This window comes from Solanum verrucosum, unplaced genomic scaffold (assembly GCF_900185275.1).
Source record: "Solanum verrucosum unplaced genomic scaffold, falcon-dt-bn FXZP01001106.1, whole genome shotgun sequence".
In the NCBI taxonomy this organism is placed as follows: domain Eukaryota; kingdom Viridiplantae; phylum Streptophyta; class Magnoliopsida; order Solanales; family Solanaceae; genus Solanum; species Solanum verrucosum.
In genome coordinates this window covers 55,830-75,660 of record NW_026019643.1, presented here as the reverse complement: position 1 = coordinate 75,660, position 19,831 = coordinate 55,830, and the positions used below count along the sequence as shown (strand labels likewise).

The 19,831-nt window shown below is 32.9% G+C and overlaps 1 pseudogene; it reads right to left on the bottom strand.

The window, feature by feature from the left end:
• Positions 1–14,819, bottom strand: part of LOC125827949 (peroxidase 60-like) — a 50,190-nt pseudogene extending 35,371 nt beyond the window's left edge.
• Positions 14,820–19,831: the final 5,012 nt, after the last annotated feature.

Here is a 19,831-nt window from a genome sequence, read left to right as displayed (position 1 = left end):
TATTTTTAACTTTTTAAGAGACGTGTAAAAAAGAAATACAGTAAAACCTCGTTAAATTAATATAAGTGGGATCATGAAATATTATTATTTTGTAGAGATATTATTTAATCGATAAATTAATATTTATTAATTTAAGGAGTGTTTCAAGTTTCAAAACGGTAAATCTAAGAGAATTTGAATGAACCAACTTGTGAAGACATTATTCGTGAACTTGAGGTCATGATTAATGATCTCGGTTACCGCAATAAAATGGACGTTAATAACTATTGGATTATCCGGGTGAAAATGATACATGTTTCAATGTCTAGATCTTAGAAGAAATTGTGGATATCATCGAAATGTGTGATTTTTTCCACTAGTTCAAGTCGGGATCAAAGAAAAATATTATTTTAAAGAGATTATTAATTAATCAAATATTAATTTAGTAATGTTTTACTATATGAGACGAAGGATTATTTATTATCAATGTGAAAAAGTTAAGACAACTACATCAACGTGGGATTGGTGTACATGCATGGCCCAAACAGGGACAATTGATAAAGTTGTAGAGAAGACTTGACTTAATTAACATATAGTACCATTTAAAAAGGGGGGAAAAAATGTACATGCATCTTCTTGATAGCTATAAATACATATTGCTTGGCCTAGTGAAAAATATAAGCAAACAACTACCACACACAAAAAATACTTTTCACTTGCTAGTCTAAAACATTGCACACCATGAAAGTGTTAGCAATAACACTATGGGTTCTCTTGTTTTTTATTTTGAAAAATACCAAGTTTGTTGTTTGTGTAGGGATTTGTAGAGAAAACGAGCAACGAGCATTGGATACCTTGAAGAAAGAAGTATATGATCCCTCGGAAATTCTCTCTTCTTGGGTTGTCGGAAAAGATTGTTGTGAATGGGAAGGGGTCGTGTGCAACAATCTCACTCGTCATGTGATTGAGCTAAGCATTTATAGTGATCAGATCGAGTCGAGATATCTAAGGATCAATAGCCTAGAGTGGTTGACAAGTCTTTTGAGTCTTGAGAACCTAGAAATGTATAATGTGGATCTTAGCAAAGCTAATGAATGGCTACAGGTTATTAACATGCTTCCTTCTCTTGTTTATCTTCGCCTATACAAATGTAGTCTTTCGAGTCTTGAGCTCCGTTATGGTGGCATTGAAGGTGCGATACAGAGTAAGAGTGGAAACATAACAAAACTTAAACATCTTGATCTTTCTAGCAATAACCTTAACTCCACTATACCAAATTGGCTCTATCAATGCAAAGATCTAGAAACACTTTTCCTTGGATCAAATCGTCTTGAGGGAACAGTTTCAAGTCTGATTTCAAATTTGAGCTCAATAATTAGTATTGACTTTTTTGATAATATGCTTTCCGGAAAGTTACCAAATGTAATTGGAAAGTTAGGGAAATTAGGATTGCTTGAACTCTCAGTAAATCTATTTGAGGGAGATATATCTGAATTATTCAATTTTAGGAGTAATTTCCTTTCCATAGAATTTGGAAATAGTTCTTCTTTAACTGTGTTGAGTCTAGACAATAATAAACTCACAGGAGCTCTTCCGGAAAGTGTTGGCCATCTTTCAATGCTAGAAGGCTTTTCCATCTATAACAATAGGTTGGAAGGTGTTGTAACAGAAAGTCATTTCTCTAAATTAACACATTTACAATACTTTTATGCATCTAGAAATAATCTGACTTTAAAAGTGAGTCAGAATTGGATTCCACCTTTTCAAGCTACAAACATTGTGATAGGCGGCTGGAATATAGGCCCTTTGTTTCCCATGTGGCTCAGAACTCAAAAGAAGATATTGAATGTCGACATATCAGATGGTGGAATACAAGGTGAGGTTCCAACTTGGTTTTGGAAATTGTCTTCTCAAATTCGATTACTCAATATTTCTCACAACCAATTTGTTGGTGAGGTTCCAATCATCTCGACAGATCATGAGCAAAGTGATTCTTGGCAATTAATGTACTTGGCTTCCAACAATTTTAGTGGACCAATACCATTGATTTCAACCAATGTAAGAGAGCTAGATCTCTCAAACAATTCTTTTTCCAAAGGTTTATCTAACTTTTTGTGTGAAGCAAAGAATGGATTTTACAAATTGAGAATCTTAAACCTTGGGGGAAATGATTTATCAGAAGAAATTCCTGATTGTTGGATGAATTGGCCCGAGTTAAAAGTTTTAATCTTGAGGGACAACAATTTGATTGGAAGCTTACCAAGATCTATGGCGATTTTAAGTAATTTGCAATCCTTAGACTTACGAAGAAATAGACTTAATGGTCCGTTTCCTTCATCCTTGGAAAACTTCACAAAACTGCATAAAATAGATATAGCTGAGAATGACTTTTTTGGAAAATTACCATCTTGGTTGGGAATGAGGTTTCCAACCTTGATAGTTCTTATCCTTCGGTCCAATAAATTCGATGGTGAATTGCCTCATGAACTATGTCACCTCAAAGATCTTCAGATCTTAGACCTTGCAAACAATACATTTATTGGAATCATACCAAGGTGTATTGGCAATTTGAGTGCGATGGTCAAAGTAAAAAAGAAAGTACTGGAAGATGATTTTGAGTTAAATTATTCCTCTCGTTATGGAACTTTGATAGAGAGTGCAATGGTGATGACTAAAGGCAACATGTATCAGTATGATACAATTTTGGTGTTGTTTACAAGTTTGGATATGTCTAGCAATAATCTTTCTGGAGATATTCCTATAAGTGTAACACGTCTTGCAGGATTAAGATCATTTAATCTTTCCAAAAATAACCTAATTGGTAGGATTCCAAATGACATTGGTGATATGAAAGTCCTCGAATCTGTTGATCTTTCAGAAAATCAACTTTATGGTCAAATCCCACAAAAATTTTCGAGTTTGACCACTTTGAGCTACTTGAATCTATCTGATAACAATTTGTCAGGTATGATACCATTGAGCACTCAACTTCAAAGCTTTGAGCCCACGAGTTTTCAAGGAAACAAACTCTGCGGACTTCCACTCTTGGTGAACTGTAGTTCAGATGGTAATGTTCCAAATCACAAGTATGAAGATGATGAGAGTGACAAAGATGAAGTGGATTGGTTTTACATTTCAATGGCTATAGGATTTGCACTAAGCTTTTGGGGTGTTTGTGGTTCATTGCTTTTCAAGAGATCATGGAGACATGCTTATTTTCGTTTTCTAGACCATAGCTGGGAAATGTTGCTTGCAAAGTTGCCAGTATGTTGAGAGATATGGTTTAGGATATTTCTATCATCAAAAGTTAGTGTGTGTGCTTACATTTCTCATTTTAGCAGCTTACATGTCTCATGTTAGCAATCATGTTGTTTCATTTTGTATTCAAATGAATGTTTCTGAAGATGTTCAAACAATGTTGTTTCTTTCATAGTTCCAATTTTTCATTTTTCAATCATAGAGTTGTGAGACATATGTTAATTTCTTTATTTATAATTTTTTAAGTACTTCATAAAAAAAGTTGTGTACTATAACTATATAAATAATACATCAAACAGAAGAAAATATATCATTTTGAAATTTTTTGACATGACATCATATCGGTCAAAGTTTAATTGAGAATGTCAAAATGGTCTTTATATGCAAACTTCAAAGTAACAAAAGCTAGCAAGGCAAAATTGAGCTATTATTCATGATCGAAGGAAGCCTCGAGGTTGGCTTAGTGGACACTAATAAGAAGCTCTATATATATACTCAAACTCTACAAATTGGTGACATGTTTGTGTTTCAAAAAGGACTAGAGCATTATCGGTACAATGGATGATCAGATTCGATCGGGATAAGTCATTCAAGACTGATGTTGCAACCATTCAGAAGATCAAGGCTGATCTCTCATCCTTTTGATTGTAAACGATGGATTGACAACGAATTATCAACAAATATTATTAGCTAGATACGATTTTGCAATAGATTTGCAACAAAATGGCATAGCAAATTCTCTTCTTTTTTGTTTGTGTAGTGCTTGTCCTTAAATTATTCTAGCTAGTTGTATTAAATTACTCTCTTTGTCCCAATTTACATGACAAATTTGAATTTTACAATTCAAAATCTCTTCTTTAATCATAACTTTTACATATATTGATTGATTTATATCATCCACAATATTCTTTGTCAATTCATCCAATGCTATTTGTTGATCAATTTGAAGAACCCCATTTCCCTTTTTAATTTCTTGAAAATATGAGTTATCTACCAAAGATGGAGTCTTCACATCAAGAGGATAAGTGTTGTCAATGTTGTGTCGTAATTGTCCTATCTTTAGAAAAATTACTTTTTTGAAATGTTCTAAGTATAAAACATTTTAAGAAAAATACTTAGAAAAAGTCGCCACTTAATTTTTTAAAGAAATTAAGAAAACTTATAATTTTCAAAGATTTAAACAGAAAAAATCATTTGAAAATTCCAAAGAGGGTTCGGGGTTCAATTTACACTTCGAGAAGGGTTTAAGCATTCGAAGTGCCCGCTAACATGCGGTTGACCTGCGACTTGACTTAAAATGTATTTGACTATTTTTAGAAAAAATAATTTAACATAAAAATATATAATAATTTACACTATTTGGTTGACTTTGAGGAAAAATAGTTAAACAAAATGACACATTTTATATTGATTTTTTAGAGAAAAGGATTCAAAATGGAACAATTGACTCGAAATACAAGTGATTAGAATATTAATAAAACAAGATTAATTAGAATTTATTTAATTCATTTTTATTTTTATTTTAATCAATTTGATAAATTAAAACATGAAAATCATTTTTTAATTAATTGACTAACCTTTTTTGAGAAAATGACTAAGTAAGTAGTTATAATAATAATTTACACTATTAGATTAACTTTGAGAAAATAGTTAAACAAAGAGCAATTTTTATTTTTTAAGAAAATGGGACCCTATTTAAAATATTAGAGACAGGTAACTTAGAATTTTAACGAAACAAAATGAGTTGGTTTTTATTTGAGTCATTTTTGGTTTATGACTAAAAAAAAAACTATTTTAAACTAATAAAAGAAAAAAGAAAGTTTTGACTAAAGATTATAAATGACAATACAAAAATTGATAAAATGAGACTTTGTTAGAAACAAAACCACACAAAGAAATAGCTCGTCTTTTGGGGATCTAATTAAGTTAATTAAAAATTATAAAGTTAAAGTTAGATAAGATTAGTCAACACATAATCAAACAATTAAAAGAGTAAACGAGATAATGAAATTGGGCCCCTTCTTGGGCCAATTTCGCTATATTTTAAGCTCCAATCTCATTCCCGTTTTGCGTATACACTGGATGTATATCAGTGTATATGAGCGTATATACTAGCTCTTTTCATGTATTTCTTGCTTCCGAACAGCTGCATTTTGTCTTAGCCCTGTATTTTCATTTTTTGACCTGTATATCGTTGTATATTTGCCTTTTTTCCACCTGCGTTTTTGGCTTCTAGGAGCTCTATTTCATCTTCCAAACTTTATAAAGGCCGACTCAATAAACAAAAGAAGTGTTGGATTTCAACCCAACTCGCAAAACGGGAGTCCAAGCAACTCGATCAAAGGAATATATGCAAAAAGAAAAGATAAAGATGGCAAGGATTAGGATAAGGAGGAGGGTCACAACAATTCAATATTTTTTAGAAAAAAAATAAAATTGCAAACATATGGAGGCAAAATAATGAATCCCAGATTATAAACCTGACATAATAAAATTATTGTTGTAACTAGGTTCAATAGTTATGAGCATAATTAAAAAAAAATAAAAATAAATGAAGTACCGACAAAGTTACACTAAGACTATATGGTCAGACTTACTAAGAATTGTATTTGTGAAAATTAATCATTGGAAAGGCAATAACTCAAGTAAAGAATTCAATCATAAATCCATAAATATTTCGACACATTCTTAACAGCAATTATTGTGACAGAATCCAAACTATCACAACATATTAATACATAACTTAGCTAAGTTAATCATGTAATAATATAAAAATCTGATTCCAAAGACCAAAGAGGCTTGACAAACGCACATTGAACCTTAAATGGCTACATGAACGACATATACACTTGAAGTTTAAAGCATTTTCTATGAAAAGTTTATTAATGCAAGCCATAGATAAATACACGTACTGGCATGAGAGACCGAGAAGTTAATTTGGGCCACTATAATTTTTACATCTCAAAGAAATTTGAAGGCAATACGCATTCAATGAATCATGGCTACAAATCACAATCTGTATTCTAAACTATTTTCCACATAGCCTACACTCAATCTTGGGGACTCAATGGCTTAACACACATCAATATTTGAACTCTAAAAAAAAGGTAGATAACAATAGGCAACATATACACAATCTACGCTTAACTATACAAAACTGAGAACCTTCATTGGATTCCAATATCGAAGAGGCATGTTTCAAACAACCCAAAATCAGACCAAAATATACTCAACCGGTAGGCACAACAACAAAAAGAAAATAAACATATAAATGAGGCAGTAAACTATTCCTTTCACATTATTTACACTAGTGGAGGTGCAAAAATAAAAATCAGCCCACAACATGAAGCATACTACTTATAGCGACTAAAATTTAAAATTTTAAACGGAACCGCAAACCATAGACAACAAGAGAAGGTTATACAATGGGATAAGAAGGCAGTAATATGAAAAAATCATATCGACATTAAAATGGGATCAACCAAACTTTGAACCAAAAGAAATTAAAAAAAAATAAATTATTAACTGTCAATCTACAATAAGTCAAAATACTCCCGAAATACTGGCATCCTAACAACTTAGACGATTGAGAATCAAACGTCAATGCATTAAGAACAAAAGCTACTCGAAGCGAAATGAGTATTACCTTTTAGGGGCAGCGAACTGAGACAAGAGCGAGCAGGGCAGCAACAAACTTCTTCCAACACCACAAAATTTGAATCTCGAGCAGCTAACTACGGAGTGCAAATCGGACTCGCGCAAAGATTTGCTCACAACTTAGGATTAGAGAAAACGTATGATATTTCTTAAGTATAAGAATGATTGTTCTCTAACAAATTTTCAAACCCAAAATCTCTCTTTTTTTTTAAAAATCCCCCCCAACCAAGAACAAGGAGAGGGCATTTATAGAAAGGGAATTGGGGGGAAAGGGTAGAATCGAGATTCGAGTTCAATTACCAATTTTAAATTTTTTTCTCCAAGGATGGGAAAGTTGTTGCTTGCACAAGATTTCAACCGAAATCCCCCAAAATCCGCACGACAAAAGGGGATGGATGGCTTGACAGGCGGCTGCTGCAGGACGCAACTGCAGGTCTGCTCCTGCTGTTCCATCGGTGAAGACGATGACAACTTTCCGTCTATTTTGACTTGTGAGGGAGAAGAAGCCGCGTATGGGTGTTGCGTGTGCTGCTGCTGTGAGTTGCGTTGCTGCTGTATTATTGTTGATGTACGCTTCTGGAATTATTAACGTTGGGCAGCTTCTTTTGTTGAAGTTGGAGTCGGGCCGGGTCGGGAGCTAAAGGTGGGCTGGAGGTTAATTTGGATAGTAAAGTTAAGTATTGGAGTGATAATGGGCTAGAGTTAGAAAAGAAATATGGGCCACTAAAGTGAAAAGAGTTGCTGGAAATTTAAAGGGAAGCCCAAAATTGGTCTCAAATGGGTTTAGGTGGGGAAATAAATGGTTAAAATTGAAATAAAAAATGGCTAGGTTTTGAATTGAGGATTTGGCCATATAGATTGCAATTAAGTTCGATTGGATTTAAGAATTTAGTCACTTTGAGCTTAATTGGTGATTCGACTAAAAAGCTAAATAAGACGAATTAATATAAATTAATTAATGAGCTTCTTAATTTTAACGAAACTAAAAATAATTAACTTAATTATAAACTAATTAATTCAAAAACATACCTATAATTCAAACTAAATTAAATTAGTAAAGTGTTTAATTCAAACATACCTATTATTTTCTGATATACTTTACCAAACTACTCCTAAATCAAGTTTCGAGGATGACTTTATAGCAAATAAACCCAACCTCTTCATACTAACAAATGATTTAATTGAGTGGAAAACGTATTTATTGACAATAGACACACATCAATTTATGATATACTAGTCTATAGTTGATCATCGTTGATAAAGTGATTGAAAATTTAAAACAATGAAGAAATTAATTTTAAAAAATAATGACTAAGAGTTAGAAATAACAATGATTATATTTAAAAAGTATTCTATCTAGAAATAGCAATAACCCAAAATAAAACAAAAGACAATAAATTAAAAGATAACAACAAAAAAAACAAGTGGTACACCAAATAGGAAAGTGACCGAACAAAGAATTTCTTATTAGCCCCTCAATAAAAACACTTATTTTAACGTGATTCATTCATTTAATGCATTTCTTATTAACTTTTTATCGTGATTCATTTTAACGTCATTCATTCATCAAACTAATTAATTCGAAAACATACCTATAATTCAAACTAAATTAAATTAGTAAAGTGTTTAACGTTAAAAATAAATGAAATATTTTCAAAATATATTAGTTACATTCGTAACAATAAGAAACATATTTATTATTTAAAATATTATAGAAGTGAGTAAAAATCTTAAAAATATCTTGAAACATGTTTTGCATTTTTTTTATAAAATCGATTATTTCAAATCGTTTGAAATTACAGAAGCTCAAAAATGATTAATTTATATTGTGGAGGGTCAAAATTGGATGTCAACAGTCAAATATTAATGAAATTCTAGGACATTTATCCTTTAATTCAGCCAATAGCCATTGGCTCATGCTTGGATCAGGACCACCAGTATTATTGAAGTTGTATATTCTATCTTTGAAGAGTGAGCAAATTGTCAGAGTTCAAATTTCAGTAGGTGATTTCTTTCAATCTGTCTAAGTTTTGGTGATCAAAGTTATTCAATGATCATGTTGATTAGTGGTTACGACTTACGAGGTAACATGTATCATAGAGTAGAGTCATCAAACAGAGTTATGGATTCAACAGAATATAATATATAAATATGGCTCAAACTTTGTAGTTGTATTTAACAGTTTATTTAATATGTATAATTTATTTATCTAAAATGCACTAAGCAAAGAAGATTATGGCTTAAAACTCTAGGTGCACGCAAGCTAGTTTGAGTACTATTGTCATAAAAAGAAAATCTAGAATAAGATAGCATCCAAAGGTATGTCCTAATGGGCAATATAATGAGATGTGGACCATAGATCGACCGTTGTTCAAATCTTACTAAAAGTAAAAAAAAAATGTGTTAGGTAATTTCTTTGATTGTATATTCACCGTGGTGGGATAAAATATGTACATGATAAAATAGTCGAGGTGCACACATGCTACTGGACATCGTCCCAATAAAATGAAGGATTGTGAAAATGTGAAATTACCTAGAAGATAAACCATGTCATTTTGAGTAAGATTTTTTGCTTGCAAAGAGTTTGATGGAATCAGAAACTGAAATTGTAGCAGCAGGAAGATTCACATTTGAAGACAAGGAAACATCTCCATCCCTTCGTCATGATTCTACATCATACCATTTTCCTCCAGAGTCCAGCCTATGACATTTTATAATCAAAACTAGCACAAATTAGGAAGCATGTATATATATGTCACAAATAATATAATTCAACCGTCTCATCGTATTATAGTCACACAAATATTATAGCATATTTAAGACCACAAGTTTTAAGAATCTTCAGTTTTTCCTTAACTCCATGGCCAATCAAATTAGTTACAGAGAAAAATGTTACTCATTACTCGTTAGTTGACTGTGCACGGAGCTTAAGAAACAAAATTAGACTTTTGAATATTGTGGATTTTAGATTAAAGATGTGTGTCATCCAATTAAATCTTATGATCTTAAACTTGTCATATAGAATATTGAAACTGAAAAACTTACTAATATAGAAAACAATACTCTTTTTGAGACATATTAAAAAAGAAATATATACTATCAATGCTACCACTAAAGAAATTGTTGTGCCGTAATTTGACTATCTCTAGAAAAATCACTTTTTCTTTTTGAAATATTCTAAGTATAAAACAATTGGAAAAGAATACTTAGAAAAGAGCCGTGTAACATCCGACAATTTGAAGTGGCTTTGAAGAAGCTTGAAATTTGGAAATAGTCATTTTTGGAAAAATTTAAAATCTGGAAATTTGGCAGTCCAGAATCTGGAAAATTTGGCTAAGTTCAAAAATCTGGAAATTTGGCCAAGTGTGGAAATCAGTGAGTTTTTGGCCAACTTTGAGCAGTCGTAACTCCTAGCTCAGGATGAGTTAGGAGTAGTTCCAGTTATGGTTTCGAAGCTTGTGGGATGATCTTTCCAACGCCACTGAGTTTTCTCGATTCCGAGTTCGTATGAGCGAGTTATGCCCTTTGAAAGTTGGGGCAGTTGGCAAGGAATCCGTCCGGAAATTTAAGGGCATTTTAGTCTTTTCACAAATCATTTCTTTTGAGGTTATATTGTTGTATTAGGCTGATCTTTGGATCATTTTGTCCCATTTTGAAAGAGAAAGAGTTAGGGTTCTTGAGAGTGAAGAAGAGAAGAAGAAGAGAAGAAGGAGAAGAAGAAGAGAAGAAAGAGGAGATCAACAAGATTCGTCAAGATCATTGTGGATTTTCGTCGGGGGTGATCCCTATCAAGGTATGTGAGTTCTTTGTGTGGGTTGATCCTTTCCCCCACTCACCAAGCTCATGTTTATGGTTTGAGAAAAGATTGGATTTGTTGTTGAAGTTGTTAGTTGTTGTTGATGTTGTTAGTTGTGTTGTTGAAATTATTGTTGGTTGTGGGACAGGATTGGGCTGTGTATTTGAGTTGTGATCTATTGTATGTTGAGAGATTGATGATCCTTAGTGTTGGTTGGTTCATACCCCCACACACCAACTCGTTTTTAATTCCAAGAGAAGATTTATTGGTTGTTGAAGTTGTAGTGGTGTTGTGTTGAAGTTCTTGCTGGTTTAGTACAGATTTCTGGCTGTGATTTTTGAGTTGAATCTATTGTATAATAAGGGTCTTTATGATTCTAAGTGTTGCTGCTGAAACCTTGAGGTTGAGAGGGTTTAGAATTGGAAAGAAACAAGGGGAAAAAGTCGGATTTTTGGGGAAAAAGGGGCTGGGCTGTCGCACCTCTCCTAGTGCCAAGGACACCAATCCTTCCCTTTCATTCACCATTTTTTTCATACATGTTCCTAGGTATTATACCTATGTTTCCTAGTTGTTTCCAACACTCCAAGGTACTTCTAAAAGTCAAGTAAAGCTACAAGTCAAGTGAAGTTAGTTTCCAAGTCAAGTGAAGTCAAGCTTAGAAGTAAGTAAGTCAAAGCAAGTCTTTAAGGTTTTCCAAGAGTCTTCATTGAACGTTTTAACTTCATTCTTAGGCTCAAGTTCCAAGTTAAGTATTGAGTTTCAAGTCAAGTCAAAAGTTAAGAGTTTCATGTTAAGTTAAGAGTTTCACATCAAGCCAAGAGTTCAAGTAAAGTAAAGAGTTTAAAGTTGAGTTCTTTTCTCAAAGTCATTAGGGAACTATGTATTCCCAAAGAAGTTTTAAAGAAATGTTTTTACATTTAAACAAGGTTGGAAACTGAGATTTCCAAAAGTGCCTTCGGGCTAGTTTTTGAGTAATTATCTCATATCAGCAGGAAGAAATATGTTTTAAAAACATAAGAGCCAGTACATTTTTTGGAGCAGTATCGAGCACCGAATTCGGGGAGCGTTCAAAGAACCCACAGCCCCCATAGAACCATGTTAGCCACCATGGGTAGAAAAGGATCATACTTTTTAGATGAATCCTTTTCAGATTAGACTAGTGGATCCATTAGGCAGTTCAGGTCTTATACCTTTGGCCGGGTATAAGATGCTCTGGCAGCGTGAGGTCGATCGTTGTATCATCACTATAGCTCTTATGTGATGGTTGTCGGTTAGAGAAACTCCCACAACAGTTATTGTATTTTCATACACAGAGATTATTGTATTTTTATATACATCAGTTCATTGTATTTCTATATACATTTCAGGCTTATTGTATCCTTGTATACACACAGAGTTTATAGCATGTTTTAAACAGTCTTTCTTTATATCACACTTGTTTTAAATTGCCTTATATTGAAGGAAGTTAGTCAGGTTGAGTTGAGTTGAGCCAGGTAAGCTATTCAGTTTCTTCCAGATTTCCTTCTAGCCTTTGTTGCTTAGTTTTCCAGCTCGCATACTCGTACATTCCATGTACTGATGCTAGTTGGCCTGCATCGTTTGATGATGCAGATTCAGGTACCCCGGATCAGCATCCTGCACGTCGTTGATCCAGTTGAGCACTCCAGAGTCAGTGGTGAGCCTCCTTGCATTCCGGAGGACTCAATTATTTTGTGTTCTTAGTTTTTTTGTTTTATTAGGATGTTGCGGGGTCTGTCCCAACATCCATCTCAGTATTTTAGAGGCTTCATAGACAGACAGTCAGTCAGTTAGTTTTGAGTCTCTCATCTATATATATATATATGTAAATATTCTATTTTGAGATTCGAGTTGCCTTTATGGCCATATTTTATAAGTTAAGTTGTTTTCTAACCTTGCATTAGCATTGAGTTATTCTGTTGGGTTAGGTTTCCACTGAGTTAAGAAAGTCAGGCCAAGGGTTCGCTTGGGGCCAGAAATGGTCTCCGGGTGCCGGTCCCGTCCAGGGTGTAGGCTCGGGGCGTGACAAGCCGCCACTTAATTTTTTAAAGAAATTAAGAAAACTTATAATTTTCAAAGATTTAAACAGAAAAAATCATTTGAAAATGCCAAAGGGGGTTCGGAGTTCAATTTACACTTCGAGAAGGGTTTAAGCATTCGAAGTGCCCGCTAACATGCGGTTGACCTGCGACTTGACTAAAATATATTTGACTATTTTTAGAAAAATAATGATTTAACATAAAAATAATAACTTACAATTTTTGATTAACTTTGAGAAAATAATTAAATGAATGACGCATTTTTTATTTTTTTATTTTGTTTTGTTAGAGAAAGGGACCCAAAATTGAAACATTTGACTTGAAATATAAGTGATTAGAATATTAATAAAACTAGATTAATTAGAATTTATTTAATTCATTTTAAAATAACTTAAACCAATTTAATACATTAAAGCGTGAAAATCATTTTAAATTAATTGAAGAATAAAAGTTTTGACTAACATTTTGAGAAATGACTAAGTAAGTATTTATAATAATAATTTACACTGCTAGATTAACTTTGAGAAGCAATTAAATAAAGAGCAATTTTTATTTTTTAAGAAAATAGGACCTTAATTGAAATTTTTGAATTAGAGACAAGTAATTAGAATTTTAATGAAACTAAATTAGTTGATTTTTATTTGAGTCATTTTTTTTTTGGTTTATGAAAAAACTATTTTAAACTAATAAAAATAAAAAAAATATAAAGTTTTGACTAAAGATTATAAATGAAAATACAAGAGTTAATAAAATGAGATTTGTTAGAAATACAACAACACAGAGAAATAGTTCGTCTTTTGGGGAATTCAACTAAGTTAATTTACAATTATAAAGTTAGAGTTAAACAACAAACAATAAATAATCACAATTAAATAATTAAAGAGTAAGGGAGAAATTGAATTCGGGCCCCCTTGTGGGCCAATTCCGTTGGTATTTTTTGGGGTTTAACCAAAACCCGTTTTTGGTATACAGCTGATGTATATCAGTGTATATGAGCATGTATATCAGCTTTTTTCGTGTATCTCCTGCTTCCGAACACCTATATTTCACCTTAGCCCTGTATTCCTACGTTTTCAACCTGTATATTAGTGTATACAGCTGTATACATCACGTATACTACCCATTTTGGACGTTCGGAGGTTTGCAATTTCAAATTCCAGCTTTGTGTCCTGCCTTCAATCTGTTCATCATCTTTTCTACTTGCAGTGGGACTGACTCGAGAGATAGGGAAAGCAATGATCGAGCCTTTATGGCTCAACTCGGAAATGTGTGGTAGATAAATCCAACATGGACTTAAAGGGGATTCACATACACACAAAGAGAAAGAAAAGAATTAGAACAAGAGATGAAACTTTCAACAAATACATAATCAATGATTTACTCACGAACAAGATAAACATACACATTATTTTGAAGAGACGAGAGCAGATGCAGATTCATCAAATAATATGCGGATTTAAGATATGGATCATATGCGTCAAATAAGCATCTTTATCTACAGCAAAAGGCAATGCAATGAAATACAATTGAATTCAAACTGTCAATTCATATAGCTCATTTGATATTTTTTTGGAAAAAACCATCTGTAAATGTGAAAGGAATTATAGATAAAGCCAAAAAAAAAAAATATAGAATGAAATCAACAACTACTAAGAAGATTCCAACACAACAAGGTCAACTACATTACAGCAAACTTACATGGTTTTTATTTTTAGGCATTAATGGATTATTGGAAGATAATTTTAATGAATTCCAACATTTAAAGGTAAGAGATATTTAAAAGAAACAAAGACTCAATAGCAATGGACAATCTAATCCAACTTGAGGGCAGATGACAAGATCCGATTTTAGCATAATTTATGAGTGAAGATGCTATAATATACAAACAGAACCTTATCGGAACAGAAGGAGTGTTAATAGGAAACAAATTAAACAACACAAATGAAATCAAACTCCAGTAGCTTGATCTAAATAGCTATTCGGCATTTTTTTTTCTTTACTCACTTTAACTCGACGAACCCATCACAAGCTAACTCGGCATGACCGAAAACAAAGAATATGCAAACTGACATTATCATAAGCGAGATTTTATAGATGCAAACGACTAATAAATGGACTAAAATATTTTGTTTTGAACGCGAAGGTACAGACGCCATAAGAAGGGAGGTAAAACAATACACTAATCTACTCAGACGGTTTGTGCTAACTGAAATAATCGAAGACCTCCTCACGTATCGGATTGAGAAAACAAGCAAACTATACTAACAACTTCAAAACTAAAACAATACTCTCAGATTAAGAAAACAAGCAAACCATATTTTAAACAATACTCATAGGCAACATTATGAGACAAACAATAAAATGAGGAAACTTCAACAGGAACAAACTAAAACAAAATCATCAAGAAACCTAATCAACAACATTCGAGTAACAGGCAAGTTACACTACCGATTTACAATCAAAAGTAAACATTAATATTCTGTAAATATCAATAATTGAACACCTCAATCAGTCAAAAGCAAATAAGCGGTACGCTAAAAATAAGAGAGACCTGGACTGAGGTAAATATTACCTTGTGAGGGGAAGCGAACTGAGACAGCAACAGGCTTGAGAAACAACGATTCTTCCACCACAAAAATCCAAATACGAACAACAAAGAAGAAATCTGGGCAGCGACCTTTTCCGAACTTAAAACCAAAGAACTAAATATAAAATTTTGAAGTGTAAAATGACTATTGCCAAAGAAACTCAAACTCAAAACCTCGTCCCCTGCCTTCTCCTTCCTTGCTTGAATGAAAACTAAGGAGGCTATTTATAGAGGGGCGAAAGGGCAGATTTAGGGGGTAAAATCCGTTTGAATTTTGAATCTATCCATTCCTTTTCGAGGCAACTATGGAAGTGATGGGGAAAAAGCTGAATTCCGCGAAAAGAGGGAAAAGGGGATGTGAAGGTTTGACGTTGGGGTTGCTATGATATGGATTTTGCAGGGTAGTTGAGCGAGATTTCCAAGTTTGCAGTGCAATTTGCTCGCTGAATTTCGGTGTTCGCGTGAAGAAGAAGAGTAACAGGGGTCGGGTACTGTTTTGGAGTGGGTTGAGGCGGCTGGAAGAGGTTTTTTGTATTGTTATGTACGTATTTGCTGTGTGAGAGTGTATTATTGTATTGTTGCATGTAGGGAAATGGGTTGAGAAGTGGGAATGTTGGGCCGGCTGATTGCTGGATAGAGGTAGAAAAGGGGCCCAAAACTTGGTCTTTTTGAGATGATTTTTGAATAGTCAAGAAATACATTAATTATATATATAATTATATAAAGCATATATATTATTTAAAAGTTATAAACAGGTGACGAATCTATTTAAGATAACTTGCAAACTATATTTATTTTATTTTCTTGAAATTTTTATAAAACTAATAATTTTAAATCATTTGAAAAATTGTAGAAGCTCGATGATTAATTTATATTGTGGAGGGCCAAAATTGGGTGTCAACAGAAATAGAGAAAATTACTAATTAATCCCACCCATAGTGGCGGACCCAGGATTTTCATTTAGGGAGTTCGAAAAATAAAAGTATAAACATGTAAATAAGCCAACAAAACAAAATTTCAGGGAAGTAGTAGTATATAGTTTTAGTGGCGGACCCTTAAATTTTTTTGGGTTTAAAACCACACTTTTAGAGGGTTTTATAAAATAAAAAACTAAAAAAACATGCAAAAGGGAACTGAAACTTAAAAAAAAATAAAAAAAAAAATACTGAAACTAAGAAAGAAAAAAATAAAACGCTAATAGAGGGATTTGGACCCTCAACGTGGAACTTAATTTAAGGGGACCTACCACTGTACTATCAGTTTTTCTTTGTCATTGAAGGGGTTCAAAATATATATATCCACATAAATACCGAAAATTTATCATATATACGGTGTAATTTTTTGCCGAGGGGGTTCAAGTGAACACCTTGGAACCCATGTGGGTCCACCCCTGCCCACCTATGTTTTAAACGGATGTTTTACCCAATCCATTTCAAATCTAGTCAAAGATCTTTGAGCCTTGTTGAGAACTAAAGTCCTTTAAAAAAAAAGTGACCCCTATCCCTTCTTAACCTAGGTCAAACGTCTTCTCACTTTTTTTGGGGAACATAATTAAGTTCGTTACGATTAGCAAATCAGCCTCACATCATATCGACAGCGATCAGAGGACTTAATTATAGTAGTAACATAGAAAATATCGAATGATATATGGAAGTAATAACGATGAAATAAAATGTAAAATTTACCACAAATATTTCATAATTAAAGAGCATTCTTTTTCCATAATACCAAAATTTTATGGAATTGGTTCATGAGCAAAATAAGAAAAGTCAAAAGGATATTGTCATAAAATTTTCATTTTACCCTTTATAACATGATTTTATAGGCACAAAAATATAGAGAAAAGGCTTAAAATAGTGTCTTATTTTTTAGTTTAGACTCAATGTTATCCTTATTTTTTCACGTGGAACACTAATAATACTTCATGTTTATAGTATTGGTGCAATTCTGATCCGTCCTCAAACTTGTCTTTACTTTTTGAGATCGAAAGTTTCATCACGTTAGATTTAATGTGCAACAATACAAAATTCCTTTCCTTGCAACGTTATTTGTCTAGTTTAAAAAATAAAGGTAGATTCTTGATTTAATTAGCTACAATGATGTTTGGACTAAAAATAATAGGATTTAGTGACGGATAAATTTTATAGGTAAACAACAAAATCTATGGCTACTGCTATTCAATGATCGATTTCTGTTAGCTACAAGAAAATTAATTACGAGAAGTTCGCAGCGAAATCCAGTTTTCTTAATAGAGTACTCTTTTTCTCATCTTCCCACATAGAGTTATTGTTTCTTCTAAATATAGAGGAGGAACACTAACATTCCATTGTAACGACCTGTTTGGTCGTTTTGAGTACTAGAGCTTTTGATTTCATAAAATACTTTTCGGTAGATTCTAAATGGGTATTTTTGACTATTCGTAATTATAATTATGAAATTAGTGGGGTAGTTTTAACAATTTATTAGTTGGTGGTTAAAGAAAAGAACAGTAAAATAAATAGTGGGTCACTTTTAACACTTTTATGGTTGAACTTATATAATAATTAGGGAGTAAATATTCTGTAGAAAAAAAAGGGTTTGAGACGAGAGAAACTCACCTGTGGACGAACAACGTGGAAAATTTCTTTATGCGGCATCAGGTAAGCAAATTTTCAATTGAACTTTATTCCTTGCCAATGTTGATGAATTGCATGGATATAGTGATAATATTATTGCCAAGGTCGGTTGCTGCACTGTAACGTCGTTATTGTTAGGATTATTACTTACCTGGTGAGTGACATTGAGAGCCAAATTTAGGACAATGGTGGATAGTTAATGGTTGGGGTAGGGAATTTATATTATTTTAATGTTATGGTTAGAATTAGATTATTATAATGTTAATTGGAAAGAGGCGAACTAAAAATTCCTCTCGGTACCCGTGATTGCCAATTTGAAAAATTGAAACATTATGACCAATAAGAAATTAAAGAAGTTAATGACTAATTAATGATTTTCTGGTGATCAATTAAGAGTTAATTAGAATTGTAAAATGAATTTGGAAATTCGGTCAAGGCTTTAGGCGTTATTTTAGTGTTGAAGTTGCGGGTTATGTCTTTGGTTTTAGGTATGGAATTTTCTTATGGTTATCACATTATGACTCAAGTATTCATATGTTGGTATAGATAATTAAATATTATGTGTACTATATTATATGAATGTCATTATATTAATTTATTTGGAGGAACCAAGACTTAACCTTAAGCTTGAATATAAGAAATAGAAGACTTGATATACCAATTGACCTCAAGATTAGAAACTTGAATATAGATTTGTGCTTGATGATTTTTATGGATCTAGGCTAGAAGTATAGCATGATGGATGTCCATGAACTTGTTTGTTTACGAATATTGTATACTTGATAGATTGGAAATGTTTCGAGGCATTGAGGAAAGGAAAATCGTTGGAGAAGTAGTTTGCTCAACTTCGATTCTTCGGTGGAGGTAGGTTATGGTTTATTCTATTTGATAGATAAACTCTTAATAGCGATTGATATGCATTGAATGATACTGTGATGTTCTCTATGTACTTGATTGTGTGATTGTGTGGCTTGGTTGTGTGGCTTGTGATTGGTCTAAAATCCTGAGACTGTGAGATTTATAATCTGAAAACCTCTCTATCGAAGTGATGCCTTGAATAAAGAAGGTTTGATGTAATATTATTAATGAATTGAAAAGTGGTGATAATAAATGATAAATTAATAATATTATTGGATCGGAGTGTCACGTTCCGACACGATATTTTTGGATCGGAGTGTCACGTTCCGACACGGTATTTTTGGATTGGAGTGTCACGTTCCGACACGGTATTATTGGATCAGAGTGTCACGTTCCGACACGGTATAATTGGATCGGAGTGTCACGTTCCGACACGGTAACATTAAAGGAAACAGATATTGAATTAACTTAATGTACTCAATCTCAATGAACGCATTTCCCAAACGAGTGTGAAGTGGAGGCACGAGTCCTCGTGTGTGTGCTTGATATTGTGATTGATTACGTACTTGCTTCAACTGTCGCTTGTTCATGTTGTTGTTTCCTATCACCTGCTAAGTGCTATTGTTGACTTTATACTATTATTCATTGTATATTAGTTTCTATTTTGGGTTGGCCGATGATACCTACTCAGTACATGTTACCCCGTACTGAGCCCTACTTGTATTTTTCTTTGTTTTCCTTTTATGGAGTGCAGCGAGTGTACCAGCGAATTTGACTCGCCCTCAGCTCTAGCCAGTCTCAGCATATCAGTTTTAAGGGTGAGCTATTTATTCGAGCCTGTGTTGGATTCCCTCGGTCATGACTTGATGTCCATAGTTTTCAGACACAAATTACTTTATTTCATTTATTTCGTTGTCTTTAATACTCTTAGACTTAGTATTTAGAGATTAGATGTCCTTGATGTGATGACTTTCAGATTTTGGGGATAATATGTAACAGACTTTAGAGGTTTATTTGATTGGTT